Source organism: Ochotona curzoniae, unplaced genomic scaffold, assembly GCF_017591425.1.
Source record: "Ochotona curzoniae isolate NIBS_2020 unplaced genomic scaffold, NIBS_Ocur_1.0 contig_4516, whole genome shotgun sequence".
Lineage (NCBI taxonomy): Eukaryota > Metazoa > Chordata > Mammalia > Lagomorpha > Ochotonidae > Ochotona > Ochotona curzoniae.
Window position 1 is genome coordinate 1520748 of NW_024466313.1, and position 19020 is coordinate 1539767.

The 19020-nt window shown below is 45.9% G+C and overlaps 1 protein-coding gene and 1 pseudogene across 1 annotated transcript in view; both read right to left on the minus strand.

Annotated features, from left to right (window-relative positions):
- The window catches only part of DSCAM (DS cell adhesion molecule), a 600899-nt gene that overhangs the window by 132803 nt on the left and 449076 nt on the right, over nucleotides 1-19020 (minus strand). The gene's annotated exons all lie outside the window — the stretch shown is intronic.
- Nucleotides 15848-15994, minus strand: LOC121160735 (annotated as a pseudogene).

The window sequence follows — 19020 nt, forward strand, 5'->3', positions numbered from 1 at the left end:
ATTTTGAGGGATGTGCCCATTCATGATGGTCACAGGTTGACAGAAGGGCCTGCATGTGTCTGGTGCACGTGTGTGTATGCGCATGAGTGTTCTGCGGCAAGCATGCGGGCAGCTGCATGCATGTCCCACAATGCAACTGGCTATGAGTGCACACTGCACGTGTGTGAATGGCTGTGAATGCTCACAGCCAGGTGGGTGTGTGCTAAAGGCACGGAGGTCACTCCTGGGCCACCAACGCACTTGAATGATCTGAACATTTTTCTCTCAAACGTTGTATGAAATCCAAGATGACATACATTTTAATAGCATATATTAGAAAGCAAATATGCAATGATACATTTATTTCTTATCGAGAGCTTTGTGTCTCCAAAAGAAGAAGGTCAGATGACCTGTATAATCTTACCTACATCCCACTACAGAGAGGCTGCACAGACAAAAAGTAATGCCGGAGGATCAGCAAACAGAAGACCATTTCTCTTTTTGAAAGCTAATTTGTTAATTTATTTTTTATATAATACAGCTTCAGAGGCTCAAGCTTTTCCCCTCCTCTCACAATTTCCCATTTCCCCACCGTTTCCCCCCTATATTATTATAACAGGATAGTCATTCAGCAACAGTCACATGTCCATCATTCTACTGTTCCAATTCCATCCTGACATTGGAGGTATGGACAATTGTAGAGAGTCCACCATCCTTTTGTCAAATGTATTCTACAGTCTCATTGCGAGTCCATTTTGGATTTGGGAGTACAGAGCTCTTAAGAGTGCAAGACACATGCTTCAACCAGCCTGAGCAGGTAGGAGCCTGGATGAGTCAGAGCTGGCTGCCTCTTCTTTCATAATTCAAGGTAGGGAGAATTCTCCTCATGTACTGAACTGTAGCAGTAACAATGCTATGAGAAGGAAGTCTTTTAGGATGTGAGGATGAGCAAGCAAACACATGCAAACCACACCCACTCTCACACACACATCGCATGCACACACTCGCACACACACACCCCTAAAAGCCATGCACACTAGCATGGACACACACACCTAAAACCAGGGCTTTTTCTTGCTTTGTGATGTAGTTGGTGAACTTCACATCCAGGGACAAAAATCAGTAAGTGGCTTCACTGAGCACTTGCAAGATATTTAAGCCTAAACACCTTCTCTGTCTTCTAGCTCTGTCACTTGGTGCACCTCCAAAGGAAGAATGGGTAGGGGATGAGGGGTCCTTGGCACACACACGGGTCATCAGGAGGTATTTCATGACTGGGAGGCTCTGGGACTTTAGATCTCACATGCTCTGGAAGGGGAGATGAGCAGCTCCAGGTGGAGAAATCCATGGGCTGCTAGAAAGCTCTGGCTTCCACAAGTGCATACTGCAATCTTGGTGGCTCTGCTTCACTGTTCCTTCGTGCCAACAGCACAATCATGAATGCAGAGCTACAAGCTTCAAGGTACCAGGTCCCCATGTGAAGAGTCACCCTAAACGACCATGGGCGAGAAATGAACCTGGTGGTTAAGATGCTGGCCAACATGCTTGCATCTCATATTGGGGTACCTAGATTGGATTCCAGGTTCCTGCCCCAAACTCCAGCTTCCTACAGATGCCAGCCCTGAGAAGCAGTCATAGTGGCTTGAGTCGGGAGAGACCTGGGTTGAGTTTCTGGCTTCAGCTTTGTCCTGGCCCATCCCACTGCCTGTGGTTGCCATCTGGGGAGTGAGCCCATGGCTGAGATGTTTCTACTTTTCAAGTAAATACACATTATTAAAAATCGACCTGTAGAAGCATCAAAAATATTTCCCTTATAGTTTTCATGGTTTTGGTCCTTATGGATGTATATAGTTTGCAATTCTGTTCACACACACACACTCACACACACATACACAGCAGGACAGGAAACAGTAGAACATCTCAAAGCATTCAAGGACATTAACTGATGTTTAACAGCATCACGTGTAGCTTTTTATGAACAGAGATCCTTGCATTGCTTCCCCCTCCTGATGGAAGGCTAGGCCGTGGGCACTGCAGGTTTTTTTTTTTTTTAATTGTTATTATTCCATCTTTTGTATGTGACATGGAGGCATCTGGCATTAGAGGTTTCTTGCTGCTGGGGCAGCACATGCTTCCTCCCAGGAGGGAGCAGGGACTCAGACATGTTTAACCCATACTCTACTGCATCTTTCTGAAATCCACCTGCTTTATGGGGAAGTGATGCCAATGCGCCCAGGCAACTGCAGCTTTGTGGGTAAGTGGGAACTGGACTGCCACTCAAACACTTTCAGTCTCTCAGGCGTGTCCCTGGTGACTAGCACAGGAGAGAAAGTGCTTGAGAAGAAAGCATGAGAAGTCAGCGAGCAGGTGTGCACTGGGCAGATCTGCTTGCAACAGCCAGTGCAGAGTTCCCAGAAACAGACCATACACCTGAGTCATTTGGAAGGCAGATTGGCCCTGCCTTGGTGGTTGATTGGCAGGTTTGGGGATGGATGTGAAGTTTGCATTCCCCGCAGGCAGTGGGAGTGGCAGCTGAGACCCACTGGCTGGAAGAGTGGGTGACACCCAGTATCAGTCAGCCCACAGGACCCACTAGAGCACAGTCATTTGGCTGTATTAGAGCAATAATAATTAAAAGCACAAACCCTGCTTATCAGAAATAATTCCAAATATAACATGTATCAAATATCTGTCTGCCTTGTTTTTCTCCAGAGATTGGCAAAAGGTTGTTAGAGAAAAGCAGGTCAATACTCTCAGGAAAAGTAGGAAGTTGTGTGGCTACTCAGGTCAGAGCCCATAAAGCTGACACCTGGGAGCTCTCACAGGCAAACGGCGATGAATTCTGAATGACAAGGCCAGAGCAGACCCATGCCAATGAAAGAAACAGAAACGTGGCAAGTGGGAGAAACACTGCAGCAGAAAGATGAGATGAATATGTGAGAACGGGAGTATTTAAACATTAAGAGAAGCAAGACAGTTTAAAAAAAGTGATAAAGCATACAGATTGCCATTTCTAAACAACTGGGAATTTTGACAAGGAAATGTGAAGATACTCAACTCCTTTCATTATGAAATTCAATGATCATTTTGCTTGCCAAAGCAGAATAGTTACATACTGAAAACACCACGCTTGGCAGGAGGTCGGGACAGTGGCTCCCCATTCTATCATGTAGAAACTCTAGTTGGTCCAACTTTGGGGAAGGCAGTTTGACCAAGTGTTTCAAAAAAGTGTTGCATCTCTCTTATTTTTAAAGATTTATTTATTTTGAAGAGAGGGTGTTATGAAGGAGGAGGGAGAGAGGAGAGAAAAAGAGAGATTGTGAGAGAGATCTTCCATCTTCTTACTCTTCAAATGTCCACAACAGCCAGTTACAAGGGAGGCTGCAGCCAAGAGCCAGGAACTGCATCCTGGTCTCCCACCTAGGTGACTGGGGTCCAAGCCCCTGGGCCATCTTCCACAGGTTTCCCAGGGCACTAACAGAGAGCTGGATTGAAAGTGGAGCAGCAGAGACTTGAACTGGCATCGTATGTGATGCTATTATGCGGGCATTATGCCACAATGCTGGGTTTTGACTCATCTTTTATCTTGTAATTATCTCTACTTTATCCTTGGCAATGTGTTACCATGTGCTTACACAGTTTATGTGTAAGTTTGTCCATTGTAACCACTTTGATACAGAAATATTTAGGCACACTGTTTATTTTGAAGTTTAGTTAAATAACCATACAACTATGGAGTGCAATATTGGGGCTGACATCGTGATATGGCAGGTAAAACCACCTCCTAAGATGCTGGCATCCATAGAGCATGGGTTAAAACACAAGCTGCTCTATTTCTCATCCAGCTCCCTGCCCACGTACTTGAGAAGCAGCAGAGTATGGTCCAAGTGCTTGGGCTCCTGTCACCCACTTGGGCGACCTGCGTGGAGCTCCCAGCTCCTGACTTCAGCCTGGCCCATCCCTGGAATAGTGACCATTTAGGGAGTGAACCAGTGGATAGAAGATCTCTGTTTGTCTCTCTCTCTCTATCCATCCCTCTTTGTAATTCTTACTTTCAAACAAATCTTTAAGAAAGAGAGTGGAATATTAATCAGCCAATAAAACACTCAAAATTATACTTAGAGTTTCATAAATATATCTGTAAAAGTTTGTTAGATCTGCCACAACAAGATGTTGCCTAACTCGATGGCATAAACACTAAAACTTGGAGTTGGGCACTGTGCTAAATGGGGTGAGCCGCTGCTCGGGACACCTGTACGCTATACTGCATCCCAGTTTGAGTCGCAGCTCCCTGCCAACGCATCCTGAGCGGCAGTAGAGGACGGGTTGTGTTGGCTCCTGTCACCCACCTAAGAGACCCACGTGGAGTTCCTGGTTCCTCACCTCAGCCTCTGCCTGTGCTGACTGCCATGTTGACTTAAGGAACAAGCCAGCAGAGGGAAGATTTCTCTCTCTCTCCCCCCCCCCCTTTCCTCCTGTAACCTTGCCTTTCAAATTAATGCATACACCTTGTTTAAAAAGAGATAGAGAAAGATTTCCTAACAGGACTTCTACCCACGTAAAATCCCAAGTAGCTCCCAATGAGGACAGGCAGCTGGGGTTGCCAGCTAATCAGCTCTGCCTCCCTGACTCCCTCTCTCAAAACAATTACACAGTGAACTAAAATAGGAGACCCTATTCTCCAGGGAGAGGGAATGAATTCCTGCCAGTGATAAGACCAAAGGAGAGAGCCCTTCAGATGAACTCCGCAAGATGAGGTCTGGGGCATTGTGATGTCTGTACTGACAACTCAGCCAGGGGGTCCTGGCAATCAGCATTCATTGGAGAGGGCGGGCTCTCTGGGTTTCCAGAGACTGCTGGTAGCCACCTGGAAAGTGAGGGGTTTTCCACTCATCTTGGAGCTGGTTGCCATGGTTGACCAAATGTGTCTGCTTCTCTGTGACGAGGGCTGGGGCAGCAGTTTGTTAAGGAAGTTGGAGTGGTGGTAGCAGCAGGAGTGGTCGCAGCAGGTGAAGTATACCCTATCTCTCAGGTGTCAATCTCTGAACCAAAAGACAGTGGGAAGAAGATGACCTGGGAAACAGGGAGCTGCTGCTTACTTTCCAGGCTCTGGATGGTATGTGTCTACACAGAAGAGGCCACTTCACAAGGTTTATGGAAAGCAGAATGAGACAATGCATTTATTTGGGCGGGGGGGGCGCACAATGTTGGAAATTCATTCACAGATTGGTCTTCCCAAAGGTTGTGGAACTTGCATGTGATATGTAAACGCAACATGTAAACCTGAAAAACAGGTGGGATCAGCGGAAATGCCTTTTCATTTCATCCTGCAGGAACTTTCTGAAGTAAACTTATTCACGGGCTGGCACACCTGTCCATCCTCTCCCCCTCCCTGCTTACCCTTGCTGGTTTCTGCTGGACTATTCATGTCCCTTTGATGTCCTGGTCACAAGGCTGTGTGGAGGGACAGAGTAACACCAGCCCTTGGACAAGGCAACTTGTAGTGTGGCTCCATTCTTCCAAATTCCTCTTTCTCCTCCCCCCTACATCCCAGCGGGGCTTCCAGATGCCTGCTCTGGCAGACCACAGTCACAGAACCTTTTAAACCAGTCCTGGAATGGTCAGCTCAGTTCCAACCCAAAGCGGGATGCCTGACAGGGAGCTGTGTGGTCGTGTGGCCATCCAGCTGTTAGTCCCTTCCCATACCAGGCTCTTCTAGATGAGCACTGGACTCAGCCTCCTAGAATGTCACATGCAGGCTGGCATTGCCACTTGCCATTTATGAAGGCTTCCTGCTGTCTTCAGCAAGTTCCATTTCCGCTGCTGAAGATGAAAGACAGCTGAGGTCTAGGACACTGTTACCAGCTAACTCCTTCATGGGAACATTCAATCTCCGCTTCAGAACACACCAGTTGGGCCCCTCCACTGCTCCTGCCAAGCCCGCTCCCCATCAGGAGTTTACACTGTGGGAACCTCATCCTTCCCTTTCTGGAACAACTGGCCGGATGTGCTTTTCCTATCTGAATGCCATCTCCATTACTCCAGTCCCAATTCTACTCATCCTCAGCATTGGTCTCAACATCACCTCACTTCTCCAAGGTTACTCCTCTTTTCTGGACTCCCAGAACACTTGAAAGTCCATATCACATCTACCACACATGCCCATCTGGACCAACTGGACAACTCACAGGAAGGTGCCAACACAGCACGGGGTCCTCAGTGCCCTCGAGCAACACCTCCATACCTGTATCATCCCCTGAAGAGGCCCCTGCTGCTGCCCCTTGGTCTCACCACCCCCACAGCGTCCTGTTCCTAGATAACCACTGACCGGTTCTCCATCTCTGAGAATATTATGCAGACAGACTTGTGTCATCAGGCACGATGCCTTTTGGGCTCATCCATGTGTTTCCAGATACCAGTAGTTTATTTCCTTCTGACCAAGGTATTATATTTCATTGTGTAGATGGGCCAGAGATTTTTCCAAATGTGTATCTGTTGATAAGCTGGATTGTTTCTTCAGAATCAGGACAATTCTGATTAAAACTGCTATGGCCATTTCTAAGCCAGGATTTTTTTTTAGTGTAAGTGTATGTGTGCATGTTAATATATATAAAACTATGTATGGATAAGTACATGTGTGTTTAGGTCACTGCATATGTTTATATATTTTATATATGCATGTGTGATTGTGTCTGTATGTTCTTGGTATTTATGTCTTTATATGTATGTATAGGTGATGTGGGTGTGCACACGTCTCAATGGATGTATGTGTGTTGATGAATGGCTTGTGTGCATGTGTGCAAATATAGGCATGTATATATGTGTTAGGTATGTATACATGTTTGTGCATATATGACAGTGCGCTTGAGTCATGTATTCTGTGTGTATGTTTATATGTGCTTATGTGTATTTGTGCAGCTGTTTGTACACATGCATGTGTGTGCTCCTGTGTGTATGTGTGCACAGGTGTGTATACAGAAGTTTCAAAGAGTATAAGCACTGGACTACCTGCTAAGTGCACGGTTAGCTTTACAAGAAGTTGTCCAACCATCTTCCATAATGGCCTCAATTACCTGGCGTCCAGTATGGATAAATGATCCAATTTCTCCTTTGTCAGCACATGGCATAATAGCTTCCTGTTCAGTTTTTTTTAAATGTATTTGAAAGGTACAGTTGGGGGTGGGAGAGAAAGAGAGAATCTTCCATCCAATGGTTGAATTCACCATTAGGGTTGGGTTAGGCTGAAGCCAAGAGCAATGCTTTCTCTGGGTTTCCCAGATGGGTGCAGGGTCCTGAGCACTTGGGCCATTTCCCACTGCTTACCCAGGCCAATACTGGGGAGCTGGATCAGAAGTGGAGCAACTTGGACTCAACTCAGTACCCATATGGGTTGCTGGCCCAGTAGGAGGTGGCCTAACCTATCATGCCACAACATCAGTCTTCATGGCATAATTTTTCACTGTTCTCAAAATTCTACAGCGAGCTATTTTATTTTTAATGTGTAAATTCATTTATATATCTGGGGATGGCTTGAATAGCCCTAGAGCCAGCAATGAGTTCTAAGTTCACAGAGCCCTATGCCTGTGGGGCTCACCTAGCATGTACACATTGCTGTCCTTTGTCCAGTGAATGTGCATGGCTATTCTAGCCTCATTCTTTCTTTTCAGGAGGTGTGCTCCTTGAGGTCAAGGATCATGTCTTAATGACACATGCCTGCACATCGAAGGCTGACGCTCTGGAACTATTCCTGCAGAGAAGAGAGAAGCAAGGGTGATGGGGCAGGAGAGCATCCTAGAGGTGTAGCACAGGTTGGCAAGCGTGAGTTTCTGAAGGTCCCTTCCCTGTTGTTTGCTGAGTAAATGCCCAGCTGAGAGAGGCTGAAGGTGAGGCAGACCACAGTATTTGATTTGAACACAAAGCTAGAGACAATGCACTTAAGAATTCTAAGCAGAAATCAAACACCCATTGTTCATCTTTATAGTCCAAGAACATAGAATGAAAGATGTATTTGATTTGATTTCTGTATTCTGACATGGAGGTTTTTTCTGTCTTTGCTGCTTTGCCATTGTGTTAACATTACTGATTCAGTAATCAGTCTTCTCTACTCTTGTGTTTTCTGGTCTGTTTGATCTGCTAAAAGCAGAGAGGGATAAACTGAAATAAATTTTTGTTTCTTTGGTAGTATCTGGCATTTGAGCAGACTCTCCAGCATGTGGCTGCCATGGCAAGCATGTGAAGCTCTCTCTGGTATGGATTATCATTGGCCATGTGATCAATATGGGGACCCCTGGGGTTGGCACCATGCCATAGAACATTAACCCTCTCAACATTAACCCTCTCCCTGCAACACCAGCATTCCATTTAGACATTGGCTTGAGTCCCAGCTGCTCCATTTTCTGTCCAGTGCCCTGCTTACAGCATGGAAAAGCAGCTGAGAACATCAGGAGTCCTTGGGCACCTGTACACACAGGGGAAACCCAGAAGAAGTTCATGGCTCTTGGGTTCACACTGGTTCAACTCCAGCCATCACGGCCACTTGGGGAGTGACCCAGTGGATGGAAGATTTCTCCCTCTTTCTATCGGTCCATCCTTTCTGTGATTCTCCCCTTCAAATAAAAACGTAAAATCTTTTAAGATTATATGGGACCACCTTATCTGCTTGCAGCAAGACTTTCTCCCAAGAATGGCATTTGGCTTCAATGAAAGCTCCCCTTACCTGCCTTTGAGTATCAGCAGTTCCCTGGTCATACCTTCGCTTGCCACTTTCTCCCCAAAGGCTTCTTACCACACAGGTGTCACGCACTGAGTTCCACAGAGCAGCCATTGTTCTTTGGAGCCACTCAGTCACTGAGGCCCTCTGAATTTGAATTCTTTACCAATGAACAGTGGTAAATTCTTTACCAATGAACACCATGGTCTTATATATGCACCTTACAGAGACTTAATGAAGTAGTTTGCTCTTCTTCTCCTCATCCTTCTAACAGTATAATGTCAACCCCATCATCTCCACAGAGCACTGGGGCAAGAGATATCAGGACCAGTGCCTCCTCTGAGGCTAATGCTTCATTATCTCCATCCAATCAAACTGTTTGATTCTCCTGCTATTGGAAAGGTTCTAGTTGGTGAGACCCCCCAGTGAGGCCTTCCCATCACAACAGGCCAAGCTCAGCCCCCATCTGTTTGGATAGTAACTGAGGTCATTGAAGTGTTTAAATGTAGCAGTATTCATGGGCCAATCAGTAGCATCCCCAAAAGCTTCAGCTGTTTCTTGGGCACTGCTGTGATAGGAATGAGTAACAGCATAAATCCACATCCAGTTTGCCAGCTTTTCCTATCAACTCTTCTATATGCAGCTTGATCTTTTCCCAGGACCTGCTTTGTTCATATGGAAAGAAAGCCTGGATAATTAACATCTGTATGTCCTCATAGGTGAGTGTCACCATCCTGTGACTCAAGGCTTATGTTTACCTATTTTTTTTCTTAGAAAGGAGAAAAGCAGAGAAGGATAAGAAGAAAGGTTTTTCTACTCACCAGTTCATTCTCCAACTGCCCACAGTGCTTGTGGGGACTCAAGTTGGGAGTTGAGAACTCAACCCAGGCTTCTCGTGTGTGTGATGTGGACATGCCAACTGGCATCTCAAATACCAGATGTAACTCATTCAGCTCTTCCTGCCCTTCTCCCTTCTTCCCTCCTTTCCTCGTTCCCACTTCTCTCTCTCACTCCCTCTTTACTCTCTCTGGCATTTAGGAAAGAAGTCAGATCTTATACTCTCTGCAGAAAGAAGCTACCTGGAAAGGTATTTACTGGTGCAAAAAGTTCTGTAAAGAACACAGCACTTACAAAACAGGCTGTTGCACATTCCTGGGGAATGACTTCCTTGGAGTCTACACCTGACTTCCACAGGTGTACACAGGACTACACCTGACTTCCGCATGAACTAGATGTGTGGGAGCAGTGTGTTTCCTACCCCATGGCTATGCCCAAGGCTCACGACCAACTGGCATGGCTGCCAGCTTGATGTGTCATGCACTGATGACAGGCACAGTTTTGTCCTTTAGAACATGAATTCATGCTTCGAGAACTTTCTTTCTTAAAATCAACCCTCAGTTCCTAGGCAATGCAGATAGTTCCCAATGTTCAATGTTTCCATTTACAGCGTTTCAACTTTGTGAAACTTAATGCACATTCAGTTGAACCTTAAATTCCACCCTCAAGGGCCCAGCGCAGTGGCCTATGGGTTAAAGTCCTCACTTTGAACACACTGGAATTCTATATGGGCGCCGGTTCTAATCCCAGCAGCCCCATTTCCTATCCAGCTCCCTGCTTGTGGCCTGGGAAAGCAGTCAAGGAGGGCCCAAAGCCTTGGGTTCCTGCACCTGTGTGGGAGACCTGGAAGAAGCTCTTGGCTTCGAATCAGCATAGCTCTGGTCATTGCTGCCACTTGGGAATTGAATTATCAGATGGAAGATCTTCCTCTCTGTCTCTCCTCCTCTCTGTATATCTGACTTTGCAATAAAAACAAATAAACATATTTTTAAAAAATCCCACCCTCGATTTCTGATCTTATTCAGTCTGCCCCACATGCATGCGTGCCACCAAATGACACTCTGCAGCATGCTGTGTTGGGTGGGATGTTAGAGAAGCTGGTGGGACTTGATGCATTTTCCACTTAGAACATTTTCATCCTCCACGCGGATCTCAGGTACTGCAAGCCAAGGAGAATCTGGACATTCAGAGTTTAAGCTTTCTTTCTGCCGTCCATCACCTGTATTCAAAAGTGTACTATGCACACAGATACTTGCATTAAATGCAATTCACATCAACACCTCCTTCTCTGACAGGACTGCAAGAGAGCCCGTCTTCACTTCTCTCCAGTTTTATCTACCAGAGGAGAAAATACATGGATGCAAAGATGAGTGGCCCTGGAAACTAGAGAGACAAGGCTTATGAAACAGCCCCGGGCAGGCCTAGGGCATAAATATTCACTTTAGAGCATGAATTTGCAGTCAGGGTTCATAGATGGCCATGGACAAAACTCAGGTGACTGATGTGGGACACACACACACACACACACACACTTCAAGAAGTTCATGGAAAAAATGGATTGAAAAGCGAAGTTGCTTTTGCCTGGAAGAAATTGAAGTCCTTGCAGTTTCATTCGCTATATGCATTTTGCATGAGCTTTCTGAAGGTCCTCTTCCCCCAGCCTGAGTCCCCGGGGTCTGCACGTGACTTTCTACAGCAGAAATTGATAGCCATCCCCTCATGCTCAAAGGGGCCCACAACTCCCAATTTCACTTCAAAGGCATTGACTGGTCCCAGTGCAGTGCGATTGGCCTGTGATCAGCCTGTAAAGGAGTCTGGATGAAGGCTTGAAAGCAAAAGAGCAAAGAGAGGCAAGACTGGGCTGTCCCTGCTCCTCCCAGACAGAGGCAGTGCTGCCAAATGATGCCAAGCAATTGGGTCAGATTGACAAGGGACCCGCAGCATAACACAAGACAGGGCAGACAACATGACCATAGCTATTAAATACCACAATTATGGCCAGAATCTGGCTCCCCTGTCTAAGGGCAGGGTGCGGGATGAGGCTTGACTTCCCACAAGTCATCTTGCATATTTGGGTAAGTTGAAGGCAGACCCAAATGAAAGGCACAGGCCCAGCTCCTAAACAGAGCAGTCAACGTTGCCCTTCATGTACTCCTGGGAGCAGATGGCAGCCACAGCCCTTGGTATCACAGAATGCACTCCATCTCTAGGAGGGAGTGTCACAGTGACAAAATGTATCTAATTCATTGGAACTGTTTACTAGCACCGGAGCCTTTCAAAACAAATATCCACAGACTTTCTGAAAGTCAACAGCAGGGATGTCAATTCTTAGTCGTTAAAAACTATCATCTATTAGAGAGATCCCAGCTTCCGGCTCATTCCTCAAACACCTACGCTGGTCAGGGCTGAAGCTGGGAGCTAGGAACGCCACTCAGGTCTCCTCTACGGATGGCAAGAAGTCAGATGCTGGAACCACTGGGGTTGTCCCCAGGGTCTGCATTAGCAGGAGTCTGGAATCAGCAGAGCCAAGAACACCCAGGAGGAGGTCCCCTGGGACATACAGGTGGTCCTCTCACCTAGGCCAAGGCCCACCCCAAGGATGCTACTTTCAGTGCAGGAGAGCCTTCTGTGAGTCCCTCCAGGATCCTAAAGGCAAATCAGTGTCATTTATTTCCCCAACGATTCTAATGAAGTCAAATTGCTCAGACAATCGGGGCAGCACCAGGGGGAAGAGGCAGTGAACCAGGAAACAAGGCTTGAAGGAGCCCCAATCATTGGCATTCTGGGTTGGATTCCAAGACACTTTAAGTAACATCAGAAATTTTATTTCATGATAACCGTGGTTCTGGATATTTTGCCCCTATTGCGTATTTTTATTTATTTTGTGCACCAAAGAGTCCAAGGTGCTTTGTGACTCCTTCTAGAAGCATTGGATAGTAAGACACAGCATGGAGGTTTACCCTCCCTCCTTCTGGCCCCTACCATCCTGAACACACACAGAGTTAGCACCAGGTGATGGTTTCAGGAGTGCAAGGATGTTTATGTGAGCGATGCAGCATTCGACACGGCTCTGAACTTGCCACCAGTTGATCTTATTTTTATCCTAGTTTCTAAAGACGCAACACCTGGCATATGCGTCTGTATCCAGCCACATCAGCCAAGAGTGGGCCTGTGTACGTGCATGTCTGTCCCTCCACAGCACAGATAAAATAAGAAACAATGAGGGCAGAAGGAATACCGTGTGACTAGTTGAGCTCGCAGTCTGGTGCGGCTCCACCTGATGCTTATTCAGCTAAGAAACCCTGGGTGGCTGGCTGGGAGATGGAGGAGAGTGAGTGCAAAATGAATGGAAGACAGCGGGAGGGTGGGTCCTCTTCATGGTCATTAGCAGAGTCACAGCAGGCTCCATGAAGCAGCCCTTTTAAGGCTTGGGGTCTTGGCCTTTGCCTGTAGGGATTTGCTGATACCCCGAGCATAGGACAAAGGCGGTCCAAAGCAGGGCAGGCTCCCTCCCTCTGCTGGAGGCAAAAACCTCTGGTTCTGCATCTTCTCATCTTTACTGCATCACTTGAATTGGAGAGATGCTCTTATCTTGGCTAAACTACTGTTAATTAAGCTCCCCTCCTCAAATAGCTGCTTAATTAACCTGTATTCTATTTTTTAAAAAAATAAACTTAGACATTTTTAGAATTTTTTTCATTTTAATAAATACAAAGATGGAAACAAGCAAACAGACAGAAAGAGACCTTCCATCCACTGGTTCACTCCCCACATGCCTATAACAGCCCGGGCTGGGCCGGGCCAAAGTCACACAATTCAATCCGGGTGTCCCGTGCAGGTATCCAAGGACTTGACCCAACAGCTGGCACCTCTCATTAGCAGTAAGCCGGAGTAGCTAAGACTCCTATCCAGGCACTCTAATTATGGAATGCCAGCATTTCAAGTCCTGAATGAAGGACTATGCCAATATCCTATACCCTGCATTCTAATTTCTGCACCATTATCTGCATTTGCTGAGATTTAAGTCTATAATAGAGATTGGGGTGGACCATGCTCCTGGCTGTGTGTGTCTCATGCCTCCCTCATCTGTCTTTCTCCTGGGAGCTGCCAGAGCCCTGCTTTGCTTTGTCCACTGCCCCCAGAGCCACCCAGGTTTTATGATTTTGCTCATGAGCTTCAACCCTCCTCTAAGCTTTTGCTTGGCCTCCACCAACAGGCACACATTAATCTGCAAGATATGCATGAGTGCTCCTGGTCTTTTAGGTAACTTGGCCACCTAATTTCTCGTTTGATCGCAGCAACCATGTCAAGCATTGAACTGGGGATGGGCTCTCCAGTAGATAACTGGAGCAGCTGCTCTTGGAGCCTCCTTCAGACGGGCAGTAAACTAGCCAACATATGGAGAGAGCCAACAGGCAGGGAGTGACATCTGGGCATACAGGCACGGCAACAAGGCCTGCCTTCTCTTTCTGCCCGTGTGGGTTCAGGTTGTTGATTCTCCTGCCTCCTTTGCTAGATTAAAGCTTTGCTCTAGTGCAGCACAGTCACCTGCCAGTTTTGGAGAAAGAATAAAGTACTTGTAGGAATGCAACCTATGATCTAGGACACACTTCCCACAGGAGTACTGAGGTGAGGATTGAAAAATGGCATATGTAGCTCAGGTGAAATATTAAGTTTGGGTGTGGGGGCGAGCACTGTATCACATTAATTAAGTCATATTTTACAATGGCAACATGCTACATTGGCGCCAAATTCGTGCCCCAACTGCTGTATTTTTGACCCAGCTCCCTATTAATGTGCTTGGAAAAGCAGTAGAAGATGGTCCAAGTGTTTTGGCCCCTACCACAACATGAAACACCCAGGCAGAGTTCTAGATTGTTAGTTTCAACCTGGCTGGCCCAATCATAATGTGGCTTTTTAAAAAAGATTTATTTTTATTGGGAAGGCAGATATACAGAGGAGGAGAGACAGAGAGGAAGATCTTCCGTCCAATGGTTCACTCCCCAAGCAGCCGCAATGGCTGGTGCTGTGCCAATCCAAAGGCAGAAGCCAGGAGCTTTTTCTAGTCTCCTACATGGGTGCAGGGTCCCAAGGCTTTGGACTATCTTAGACTGCTTTCCCAGGCCACTAGCAGGGAGCTGGGTGGGAAGTGGGGCTGCTGGGACTAGAACCGGCACCCATATGGGATCCTAGTGCGTTCAAGGCGAGGACTTTAAACACTGCATTGTTGCGCAGGGCTCAAGCGTGGCCTTTTGAGAAGTGATCCAGCATGGTGAAGATCTCTTTCTCTCCCTCTGTGTCACATTATCATTCAAAATATGTGAAAAATAATCTTTAAAAACAAGTGTGGACCAAATATAGCGTAGAATCTACAAAGAGGATGACGCTGTGCTGCTCATATTGAAGTCAGGGAGTTCCTGCATGACCAAGCAGACCGAAAATCAATGATAAATTGCAACTGTTTATTTATACATTTTGAAAAAGCTGCTCATGTTTTCCTTTTATAAAAACTTCCTTGCTTACTCAAGATTCACTGCCAGCATAAAAATGTATTTCATGTCCATTTTCCTCTGGGAAAAATGTGATAAGCAAGTCAAGACATGTAATCATTTCCTTGGGCCTCCTATCAAAAATATGATCTATTTTTAATGAAATTTATATGAAATCAGTTGCTCCCCACAAAGCTTTTAAACCTGTCTGGAGGCAAGGGCTGCCAATTTCAGCATCTTTCTGGAAATCAGAGACTGAGCGATGTGGGTATCTATAGTCAACACCTCCGATTAATCTATAGTCAGCACAAAGGTGAGAGCTACAGCAGGCAGAACCACATCAGAACACCGCTTAGCACTAGACGCTGCACCCATGGATGAGGTCACCCGAGTCAGTCAATCCTAACACAGTGAGTATTGCATCAGGCAGACAATACCAACCTCACAGAGCTGCACAAATGACAACTACAGTGGGGCCAGGAAGGACACTCCTGCAGCTGACTGGAACAGGCACAGACAGCAAGGCGGGAAGCCTTAGCTTCAGCGTGGAGCTGCTGCCCTGTTAGAATGATGGCACAGGCGAGAGACACTTGCAAGCATAGACTACAAGCGCCCTTACATTGTCACATATCTTATTTTCAGTTTTATTTCCCTTACAGGAAAAACAAATATTGCTAGATCTGAAAAATGGGGCAGAATTGCTGATCCCACTCTCACACTAGGAAGTAACCAGTGGGCCAATTTCTCTCATGCAGCCCTGACACCCACGTGACAGTCTGGAAGAGAGCCTCTTCTCAGAACTGCTGTGATAGAAAGTGCAGGAAGTCATACACAGTGCCAAGAGACAGTCTGCAGAATGCAAGAAAAACATCTCCACTTCTTATCTGACAAAAGATTATAACCAGAAAAATTTTAAAATCTGATTTTAAAATGGGCAATACATCTACACTTGATCATAGCCAAAAGGCCGAGAAGCGATCAAAATGGACAGCACATCTAAACAGATGTTTTATTTGAAGAAAAGACCTATCAATGCCAAAAGGGTATGTGGAAAAAAACAATTTCAACATCTTTGGTCATCAGGAATATGCACATCAAAATCACAATGGGATGTCAACTCACTCCAGTCAGATTGACTGGTGGGGATTTGAGGGAAAGGAACCCTTCGCACACTGTTGTTGGGTGGGTGTGTAAACTAGTCCCATTACTGGGGAAAGTTACGTGGAAGTTTCCACAAAACTAAAACTAGACTCCCACGGGATCCTGCACTCTTGCTGCTGGGCACAGATCCAAGGAGAATGACATCCATGGAAAGCACAGCTGCCCTCTCATGTTTATTAAGCCTTTGTCATGATAGCCAAGAAATAGAAACAGCCCAAATGCTCCTGCAGTAATGAATGCGTAAAAACAAAAATGTGAATTACCTACACAGTGGAGAGTTATTCACCTATCAGAACAGAAGAAAATCCTGTCACTGTGACAACAGGGATGGAACTGCATAGAGGTCATCAGATGAAGTGAAATAATACAAAAAGCAGAAAGCCCAGCACCATATGCTCTTGCCACGTGTAGACTCTTATAAAAAAGAGTGGACCTCAAAGGAGGTGAGAATGGAATGGGTAGGGAGAGTATGGGAAACAGAGAGCAGGGAGGGAGTTGAGTAACAAGAACAAAGTTAGAGTTAGGTTGGAGAGAGAAGTTCTATTCAGCTGTACAATCGTTAGCAATGGTGAGAGAGATGGGAGAGAGTGTGAGAGAGAGCATTTTGAACAAGTTAACATGAAGGAATGATAAAATGATAAGTGTTGAACATCACCCCATGTGTATAAACGCTTCAGTACACAACCTGGAACTTGTCGAGATGGAGCTGCCAATGGCTGCACTCTCTTCCTAGGGTCTGGGAGTGCACACCAGGGCTGTCAGAGCAGGCCCTGGGAGTTGTGTTTGTGTTAGTCCCAAGGGCGAATGGGGAAGAGGCCCCAAGGACCCATGCTAGTGAGCTGTGCTGGTAGGCCAGGCTTGGAGTCCCACACACTCATTTATGTACCAGGCAGATGGTAGGTTCTAGGCCCTTACCTGATATAGTCTGCCCCCTCTGCATAGGCCTTTGTATGAGCTAGTAGATGTTGTGGTCTGGCCAGCCACACACCATATTCTTGGGTGTACCTGAGGGTGCTGCAGCCTGGACCAACCCAGCCCGTTGCCAACCCCAGTACCTGTGAGTGTCTTGGGGTTCCACGGTCATGACTAGCTCAGACCATCACCACCCCTAGCTTTTGAGCAAGCCAGCAGACATAGCAGTTCCATAGGAGTAAGCCCATATACCCCTCACAGAATCTGCCTCCCAGTCCCTGGTTCTCTCCCATGCTGTTTAGCGTCATGGCCCAGGCTAACATTTCCTGTCCCTTGTTCCAACTCTCATTGGCAGGTTTTGTAATCTAGTCCTGCCAGGTAGGCCCCCAGCCTTAGCTTCAGTGTGCACCAGTGGGTGGTGGTCTACACTTTTGCCTTCTTTGGTATGGACAACTAAGGATGAAATTACTTGATCAGAAGGAGTGAACATATTTACGGCTTTGGAAGTAGGTTGTCAGTTGCCTGGCTGAAATGTCACTACCCCATCAGATAGCATATTGTGATTCACACTTCTGTGGATCTGTGCCAACATTCTTTATCATTAGCTTTCCTTTCTTCACACTTACTTGTAAAGCCAATGGTCAATAAATGGTAAAATTCAGTTCAATTTTTCTTAGCATTTTGCTTCCTGAACAACTTATCCTTTGAACATGAACATGGATGCCAGTATGTTGAACTCCATCGTGGTTTGTTTTGTTACATACACACACATTTTTGTTTCTGAAAGCTTTTGGAAGGTTCAGACAGCAATATTCTTTCCCTCCACAGAAGTGCCCAGAAGATTGCAGGTGGATTAGTTTTAAGCACCAACAAAAGGAAAACTTGCAGAAAGTCATCCTGTGTGAGGGAGAGACCCAGAAAACTGGAATTTCTGAACTCTCAGCAGCCCACATCTGAGCTTCTAAGTGAAGGCTTCCTACAACCGTTTGCCAGTTGAGAGTCCATCTTATTTTTTGGTGATGTTGTCGGATACTGGGAAACACAACTTTGCCTTTGCGCCCAGTGTTCTTTCTAGAATCTCAGAACAGGTGTTGGGGAAAAAATGGACATCCTGTGTCCACTGCAGAGGGAGCCGGTATCCGTGTGCAGCAGCTCTTTCTCACCGCTGAGCTAACACAGTGGCTATTAGTAAACACACAAGGCAAGAATCAAGAGTTGTTCAATTGGAATATGGGGACTGATGCAGATGCTTGTGGTAGTGGTGAAGATTCTCGTTGGGACTCTAATCTGCACGGGCATCCCTGACTTAGAACCCCAAACCCCCTCTCGATTTCAGCTTTGTGCGAGGGCACTTTTGAGGGTACAAGTGACAGCTTTAAGTGTCCAGGTTTCTGAAGCCCGAGTCACAGATCTAGACTAAGATCCCATCCCAGACCCATTTTGCTAGCTTTTGGAAAGTGACCTCATTTGTGGGAGGTCTTTGTCTCTTTCCCTGTTTGTGTCTCTCTGCCTTTTTGTCACATAGGAAAACAACGTGAATACAAAATCTGGAAGTAGGATATAAAATAAGTAAAATGTAAAAAAACAAAATAAGTAAAATATAAAAGAAACTAGCAAAATTCAGCGTACAACAAAATATTTTCTGGGTTAATTCCTTTGTATCGTCTGAATCTCTGTGTATTTGTAAGCATATCCTTAGCTTGGATTTTCAGATCAGGACATCACACAGTCAGGCGGGAACTTAGCCAATTCTACTTTTGAATTAAAATCATTTTCCTACATGAGACATAAATAGATTTTAGAGGAATTTTACGCTGTGTGAATTCTGATATGATGAGTTTTACTACAGTTTTAACCCTCCTTATCTGAAAGCTTGAGGACGAAAACATTTCAGATTTGGGATTTTTTTTTAAGAACACCTGCATAATCAGA